Source organism: Struthio camelus, chromosome 3 (genome assembly GCF_040807025.1).
Source record: "Struthio camelus isolate bStrCam1 chromosome 3, bStrCam1.hap1, whole genome shotgun sequence".
Classification (NCBI taxonomy): domain Eukaryota; kingdom Metazoa; phylum Chordata; class Aves; order Struthioniformes; family Struthionidae; genus Struthio; species Struthio camelus.
Window position 1 is genome coordinate 62,066,631 of NC_090944.1, and position 8,627 is coordinate 62,075,257.

The window sequence follows — 8,627 nt, forward strand, 5'->3', positions numbered from 1 at the left end:
TAAGATGGATTCAATGCAGTACAGAGTTACTGCCTCCTGACTCTCAGTCCAAGTCCCTACTGTCCTCTACATCCCATACATTCTCATCTGGTTTCTTTACGTCCAAAGAATTTGCAACTTGCGTAGCCCTTTTGGGGCTTGCCTGGACCTCATGAAAAACATATAAGAAATGTATTATTGGGCTAGAATAATTTGTCGGAATGGAAGTACAGCACACAGATGCTCACTGACCTCACTGATGAAGATGTCAGAGCACTACTGCGGCTTGTTGTCCGACTCAGAAAAAGAAATATCGGAACACAAAGAGGGACTGAAGTACCTATATATAAGGGACAAGAAATGTATTTTCAGATCATTTAGATTTTCAGGCATTCTCTTACTAATTTATAAAACAGGCAGTTGGTGCTGAGTACATTAACTGTTCTCCGAGCTCTGCTTTGTGACATTCACATTTTAGCCTGTATTTTTTCAATAAGCTAGGTTCCATTCAGCTGTATTTCAAATGTAGTCCAGATGACTGTCCACTGCTGGCTGTTAACTAAAGAGTCAATAAAACACAATGTTTAGTCCAGTTGGGTCTTTTCCATCAATCAGACTGCATAATCTCCCAGTAACAAAGTAATGCTGATTTTATAGACGATTTATGTGAAGCCTAATAATTCCCCATTCAGCTTAAACTAACATATACTTTAGTATGGATTATGACCCCATAGTTAGCAAGAGAAAATGGTAGTATTTTTAACATAATTGATGCTGACAAGAATTAACAGTTCTCTTACATTTGCTTTTACTTCAAGGCTTGCTGTATAAATAACTTGCTCTCACATTATATAGCAGAGCAGTGGCTCAAACACTGACTCAAAAAACCCATTTCTGCTGTACTTGAATCTGTTTTTCATAGACAGAAAGACACTGAAGCTCCTCTCTCTGCCTGAGTAAAGCAATTCAGAAGTGTTCATCTGTCATACTTTTCACAAAATTTTGGCAAGTTCTTTGGTGTTGTCTGTTCTTGTGTTTTCCTTTCATTATTTTTCAATAATCCACTTTAGGTATAAAGGTACTTTCCATTTCTAAAGCACTTTCCATTAGAGGATCCTAAAACATATTTACAAACGGGAAAGAATTTTCCTGGCTAACATCTGTATATGTTACACTACAGGCATCAAAATAATCAGAAAATTCAAAATGACTCAATAGATACGAGTTCTAAATTTAGTAATAATAATGAAAGAGTGTGTGTATGCACGTACACAGTTCAGTGTGACATTCTATAGCTAAAAAGTGGAATATTTCAGTTTAACTTTATAACTGCTATCTTTATAAATATATAATTCACAGAATCATGGAAGAGTTGGGATTGGAAGGGACCGCTGGAGACCATCTTGTATAACCCCTCTGCTCAAGCAGGATTAGCTAAAGCAGATTGCCCAGGACCATGTCCAGTTGGGTTTTAAATATCTCTAAGGATGGAGACTCCACAACCTCTAGTTATATCATTAATGAATAATACTATGCCTATATAGAATTACCATATTTAAATTTTACTACAGTTGTCCTTGAGACTAGTCACGGATTGATAAGCTATTTTTCTAGATTCTGTATGAATTCAGAGTAAAATGATGGTACCTTTTTGTATTTGCAGTCCAAATTGTTCATGTGTGCCCTCAAACATGCCAACCTGTTTCTGTTACTTTAGGCAACTGCCTGGGGTCAATGGCTTACTTCCCAGAGGTCTGTGAAAGGCTACTATAAAAGGCAAGTTTATCAACAGACTTAACTCTGCAGGGAACCATAACTCAATGTGGAAACTTTAAAATATGTTAAAATCAGCAATGATTCTATAGTGGTTAGCCGAATGGCATTTTCAGCATTCCTTGAACACTTCCCCCCGCCATTATCTTCATCATACTTTTATCACTGTTTTGATATCAATAGGCTACTTTCTTGTGTAGTTTCCTAATGTGTGATTAGGCAACCCAATAGTGGTTGTGAAGTTGCCTGGGGAAGGGATAAGAGTCGTTTTTTACATAATATACACTGCTAAGACAATCTGTTGATAAATGATTTACTCTCTACCTAAGTTACAGCACCAACATTTCTTTTACTCCTACTGAGCCTAAACAATTGAATCATTTTAACTATAATTAAACTGAAGGTGGATGCAGATGTCATAGGCCTGGGTCGGAAACTAGTGTGATTAGATTATAGAGGGCTTTCAAAATATTTTTGCATAAGTTGAGAGAGGATGAAGAGATAGGTAGGTGTCATTGCACTCCAATATCTTAGCAACACATATCTGGTAAAATAGGAGTGTTGTTTCAGGCAAATATCTCTCTGATTCTCATCACATGCAGACAGCTTTTGAGAGGACTGCTTGACTAACTTCTGTGGTATCTTACCCATATAAGCATACTGTTGTACAGTACTAGATGAAAATAGCTACAATCACAAAAGTATCCAAAAGGAATGAATGCCTCTAAAAATCAATATCTGCTGCAATTTAGCAAAGAAATGCAAGTTTTGACTACAGAATGTGCTTTCCAGTGAAGCAGGAAAGGAAAAACAATTGAAACCTTCAGTAAAACCTACTGAACACATTAAGAAAGCTTGTATGACTAGCTAGAGGAAAAATCAATTCTAACCTAATGTCTCTTAGACTTTGAAGAATATTGAAGAACAGAAGAATCCTTGGATACCTATTATCTTATAAAAGACTTAATGAGGATGTAGCATACAGTTCCCTCAGCTTGCTGCTGCAATAAGCTTGTTCTTCATCCTAATCCAGGCAGTTAGACATTTAAGGACTTCATTTAACGTGTAATAGCGCTGCTATAGAAACTGCGTGAGATACATGAAGCAAGAGCTCAAAAGGGGTAGTAAAGAATCATTTTCATGTTCTCCCTGCCATGTTCCAGGTGTCCTCAGGGCCAACTATATGGTGGCTGAGTACGTCACTAGACCAATTATCTTGAAGTTTAGGCAGGTTAACTTTGCTTCATGGGGAACATAAACCTCACTTTGTCCTTAGGCCTAACTCTCTGTCTAAGAACTGAGTCAAGCTTAAAAGTTCCACAACCTATCCCATAAGGCAAGCGTTATCTATTATTGTATAGGATGTGAGACAGTGAATGTTGCGTGTGCCATCTTCATTCATTTTTGGATTGTGGCCACTTGCTTTGTTCTTCCAAAACTTCTTTTTGTATCATCCCAATATATCAGCTTGTATCCTTTAGAATTTGGGCATTTAATAGTTATATCAGATTAGTTTTGAACCGATTCTGAAGCAATTTTGACACGGAAATAAGCATGTTTTTGTATGCTTTGGCTTTTACACAGTGATGACTTTCAGAAGAATGACTTAATCAGCTACATTAGATTGATTGCTGTGTTCAGTAGCATGCTGTTTTACTAGAGTGTATTCAAACATAATGCTCAGCTGTTTGCATTTTTAATCACAGCCTTGAAGTTCTTTGAATAAAAGAAACTATAGTATTGTATACAAAATAAATCTGTTCTTTATATGTTTCAGAGTTAAGTAAATGCACATTTGCTTTCAGGAAAGTGAAAAAGAAATCTTGAAAATCACTGAAATAATTTATTTATGCGAATATTTATACAACCATTACAAATAGGTGTAAAAAGCATATCTCTAAGGAAGCCCCCTGAATACCTTGAATTATTGAGCTATAGCGTGTCACTAACATTCCAATGCCTTTCGACACTGTCCATCACTCCTGTCCATGCTCTTCTGCAACTTTATAATTCAGATTTATTTTTATTTTTCATTTTCTTTGTTTTTCTTCTTCAAGTTACTGACCTGTAGATATTGATTTGGGTTATGAAGTTTCATACTCTTATGAAAGGGTAGCCTTTTTGGTTTTTTTGGGAAGAAGAGTGGGAAGATAAATGCTTCCTTATTTTTCCCCCAAACAAATTTTTCTTCCTTAAGGAAGAAATATACTATATTTCTGAAAAACTCTTATAAACAATATTTTTTTCTAGTCAGGTCTGAAAGCAGAATGAGAAAGCTACAGGACTGCTAGCTTTCTAGAACAACTATGGGTGGTGAATGTATATAAACTTAAAATAAGCTAACGATTTTAAAGATATTTGTCCTAAACTGATTTTTTTGACTTTCATCTATCATTATCTTTCACCGAGAGTAGAGTCCTTATACTAAACAGATCTTCTAAAATGATAATATTTTTGTGGAAAGTCATCTGCAAATGAATAGCTATGATGTATACAGCTATCTCAGTGGGGTAGGCTGAGCTGAAAAGAAACTCATCTTCAGCTGGGTAGTAGGCTCTTCTAACTTCCTTGTGACAGTAAAAAGATTGTAAGTCAGAAGTGATGTTTTTGGTTTTTGTTTTCTTTTTTAATCCAAAACTCAGACTTGTTTTTTGCTAGTTTTAAATAGTGAAGAAATCTGGTCTGTGACCTCTTCGGAAACAGTACGGGTAAGGTCCCAAGTCACCTATCAAAAAGTATCTTGTAATGCTGGAAAGTGAAAACACTGTAAAGAGAATCCAGAGGAGAAAAAGTCATTTAAGATCAATATCCTTTTCAAAGTCCAATCCAGCATGAACAAAACATTGAATTAGCTTGGAAGAAGCTCTGTAAAATCCTGATATGAACTGTAAGTGCTCCTTAATGGAACGATGAATTGTTACAATAATGCTCAGAACTGAGAGAAAGTGAACAACTATAACAATCTACTGCATTCATTTGTAAACTAATCTACCAATATCGCTCTTGGCAATCTGTTGATATGAGAAAAAGCAGCAACAGAATACAGACAGAAAACTTGAAAATACATAGTTAACCATGCTGAATTTCACCTGCTAGTATGTGGAGCTAGAAAGCATTGAGGATGTGCTCTGTGCTGCACAAGACACTGATGCAGTCTGGTCCTTAGGAACTTGTCACACTCTGCTTTTTTCTTTTTTAATAGTGAAATGAAGATTGTAACAAGGCAATTTATTTTCAAAGCGTAGCTGGAGTCAGTCCATTTCAGGTTGTTTTAAATTACTGTCCGATTTGCCCAAGAGAATTAATTACATATTAGCCTGTGCTTTAACTCTTTGCTTCTTCACTGGTCTTTAAATTTGTTGCTAACAGTAACAGACTCATAAGAGCAGCGGGAGCTTCCGCCTGCATCTCTACAGACAGTTTCAATTCTTGTGCTGTGGCCAAATATATGACATATCAGCTTATCCATCAAAGCCATGGAAAAAAAACCCCAGGATAATACAGCCTTGATTTGATGTGTAATTTCACCTCATTCCAAGCCTCAGCGAGGAGCTCCCATTCTTCTCTAAGGAGATATATTTACAACCCATGGAATCAAAATAAGATCATTTTCCAAATTCCACATTTCCCTTTGGAAATGATCAGGACATGCTTAACTAGTAATCATTACTCAGGCATGACGTTTTTTGAATGATCATGCCTAAGAAATACAGGGAACACCCTCACACATGAAATCTAATCTTCCTCCTGTCAGTCCTACCTAGCCAGGAACTGCCTTCTTTCCTGCAGCCAAACCAGTCATCATCCCTACCAGAGTAGGGATTACGCTTTCAGCCAAGCCTGAATTGGCTAAAGTGTTTACACAAAGCTGAGTCCCTATACAAAAAGCATTTGGATTGAGAGTATCAGTAAAGTCAAATGCTGACATAAGCAGACAACTGGCTATCCAAAGGCTGGGTCTGGAGTTTAGCTGCATCTTATTGTAAAATGGCTCCTATGCAGGATACATGTTGATTTGAAAACATGCACAGTACAGTACAGTACAGTATTAAAAGTATACAGTAATGCAAGTAATGCAAGTATACAGTTTACTTGCATTAATTTACACCAAGAGTAAAATTCATAGTCTACAAGGAAGGAAAAGCTTTGTCCCTTATTCTGCCTCATACCTACCCTGTGCATTGGAATTTACTTTGGTGAATGCAATGATCAATCTAACCATAACTAGCATCACAGTTAATACCAGATTTTAACCACAAAATTTTGCTCTTAAGTGAGTATCTAGAACAGCATTTGTCACATTCCCTGCTCAGCTGCTTTTGCATTTTATTCACAGGTTATTTTTGACACATTTTCTTTAGTAGCTAAACAGTAGCTCAATTGTAAGGTGATCAAATTCCATTATTCAGATAAAACACCTTTCATAATGACTCTTTGCAAACAGTGATGCAGGCACTACGTGTTTTGGTGGAGTGGGAAAGGAAGGCAGGCAAGCATTTAACATGTGTCGAAAACAAGCACAGGCAACTAGCTGTCTAATTTTGCTAACATTTATTTTAAATAAATCTCGGATCTAACCTCCCACTTTAACCTCTTCATAGTCACTTAGGGAGCCTGTATTAGCAGAGTCACTGTGGTTTTGGTGTGCAAGTGTACAGGTAAGTCTATACAGAGACTGGTAGTGTGGGGCCTGTGCAAGAAGTGAGAGATCGGATGAAATAAGGCCAAGTAACAGAAAGTGACAGGGTGCAGCTGAGGTGAACAAGCTTGTCTCACAGGGACATTTGTTGGGGAAACCCAAAAGCTTTGCAAGTATCCTGAGATTATATAGTCAACAGACAGGCAGGTTGTCCAGAACTAAAAATCCCCGTGATCTCAAGGAGATAAATGCAGAGTTTGTAAACATGTGGAGTTTCTACTTACAAGATTCATATTCAGCTCTAATGCTACAGCTTTAAATTCAGCTGGAGAAAGGCAGATTCCCCTATAGCCTTACCTTCCTTGTTTAAGCAGAGATGGTATTAAAGATGCGAAATGCTCCCTAATTAACTCAAGGGCCAGTAGCGGTCTGAAGTGACTGAACTGAGGTGGCTACTAAATGATGGGGGTTTATAGCTATTACTAACCCGACTTGCAGGAAACTTCTAAACATGATTCAGCACCATGAAAGTGATCTATAGGTTCATAAAGTATTGCATTGGCACAAGGGAACAATAAAAGTCTTTCCACATGAAAGATGGCATCAAATAAATATCATGACTGGCATTCGTTCCATAAGGCCTGGAATTTCAGTATTTATACTCTGCTTATAATACAGGTAAATAAAGATGTATATTGGTATTCTGCTGAAGCGTTATGAAATGCTTCAATGATGTACATGCACCACGCTTGTGCAGTGCCGTGGATTATAGAGAAGTGAAACTCATTTGGTATTGAGGGGAATTCTCGGCGATGTCGATTTAAATATTTTTATGCCTCTCAAAGTCTTTCCTTTATAAATGTGGGTTATACTAAATTGCAATTGAATTTCTAAAGCGGTTAGGAGCTTAGTGAGCTAACAGAGTTTGAAAGTGAATAGTTGCCTGTGTCTTTGGCTGAGATGAATTAACAGACACTTCCCTCTGCAGTGACTGTGGCTCCGATCAGTGACTGATTCTGGACTGATTCATTAATTCTAATATTTTTTCTGAACACAAAGAGTATGTTTTTGAATGCAAGAGAACACAAAATAGCCAAAGCAAATTATTAGAGCACAAAGTCTTTTCTGTATTCAGAGGGACTCAGAAAGGCCAACTACATTTACAAACATGTTTAAAGATTCTAAATGAAAACTGAACATCCTATAATTCCATCATCAAAACATTTTCTAACGGCATGATGGGGGAGAGTAAATGGGAAGGGAAAGAACATATAAAATGGATATATATTGGAAGGCTCCCTCTCTGAACACTTAACAGAGACATTAAGGTCTTTCAGGAGAAAAAAAAAAGAGAATTTTGCATCAATTCTGTGACTGAAATACAGAAATGATCCCAAGATTTGAAATTAGTTGCTTGTTTTCATTAATATCTACCTTAAGTATTCCTGTCAGCTCCAATGGTTTTTTGGTGGATTATATTTCATGTGTTCTAAAGTCAACAAGAGGTTGAAACAGAGCATGACAGAAGATAGCAATAGGTTGAGGCCAGATAATTTGGCCCTTAACTATGAGAGTATAGTAAAATATATAAGAAATACAAAATAATAAACATGTCTCTGATGTGCTCACAAACCAGAAAAGACAAAACAATCTTACTCCTATGTCCTTTTCAGTAACTCTCTTTTCAACAACTACAAATCTAGGACAGCCATTATCTCAGCTTTCCTTCTAGATTTTTCCTTTTGCTTGGCTTCTTTGGCTGTCTTTTGTAATCTGTGTTAGCATGTCCATAATATAGCCTGTAAAATTGGGTATGGATGTCAAATATTTTGCAATATAACGCCACATGTAAGTATCTGGGATGATCTCTTCTGTCTTTTTCTCTGGGTCCCTGTGTATCCTTTCTGACACTCTGCTGTTTAACTGCAGAAATACATTTTACTGACAGTTTTGTGGCTCTGTTTACTGTTTTCACTCCCAGGTCGTTTCCCTGCTTTCTGCCAAATATACGCATTTAATATACATTGTCTCTGACTGCTGTTAACCCCAGCATGCCTAACCTTGCACCTGCATATTCTTATGCAGCTAAAAACTTAGAGTTCTCTGTCCTTCTGAAGAGTTAAAATATACAGTCTCAGCCTTCACACAATAATAATGGTAATAATATTTAGCAGTCTTCGTCTTCAAACCATGCCGCAGGTCTGATCAAATCAGCCCTCTGTGTAACACCATAGAC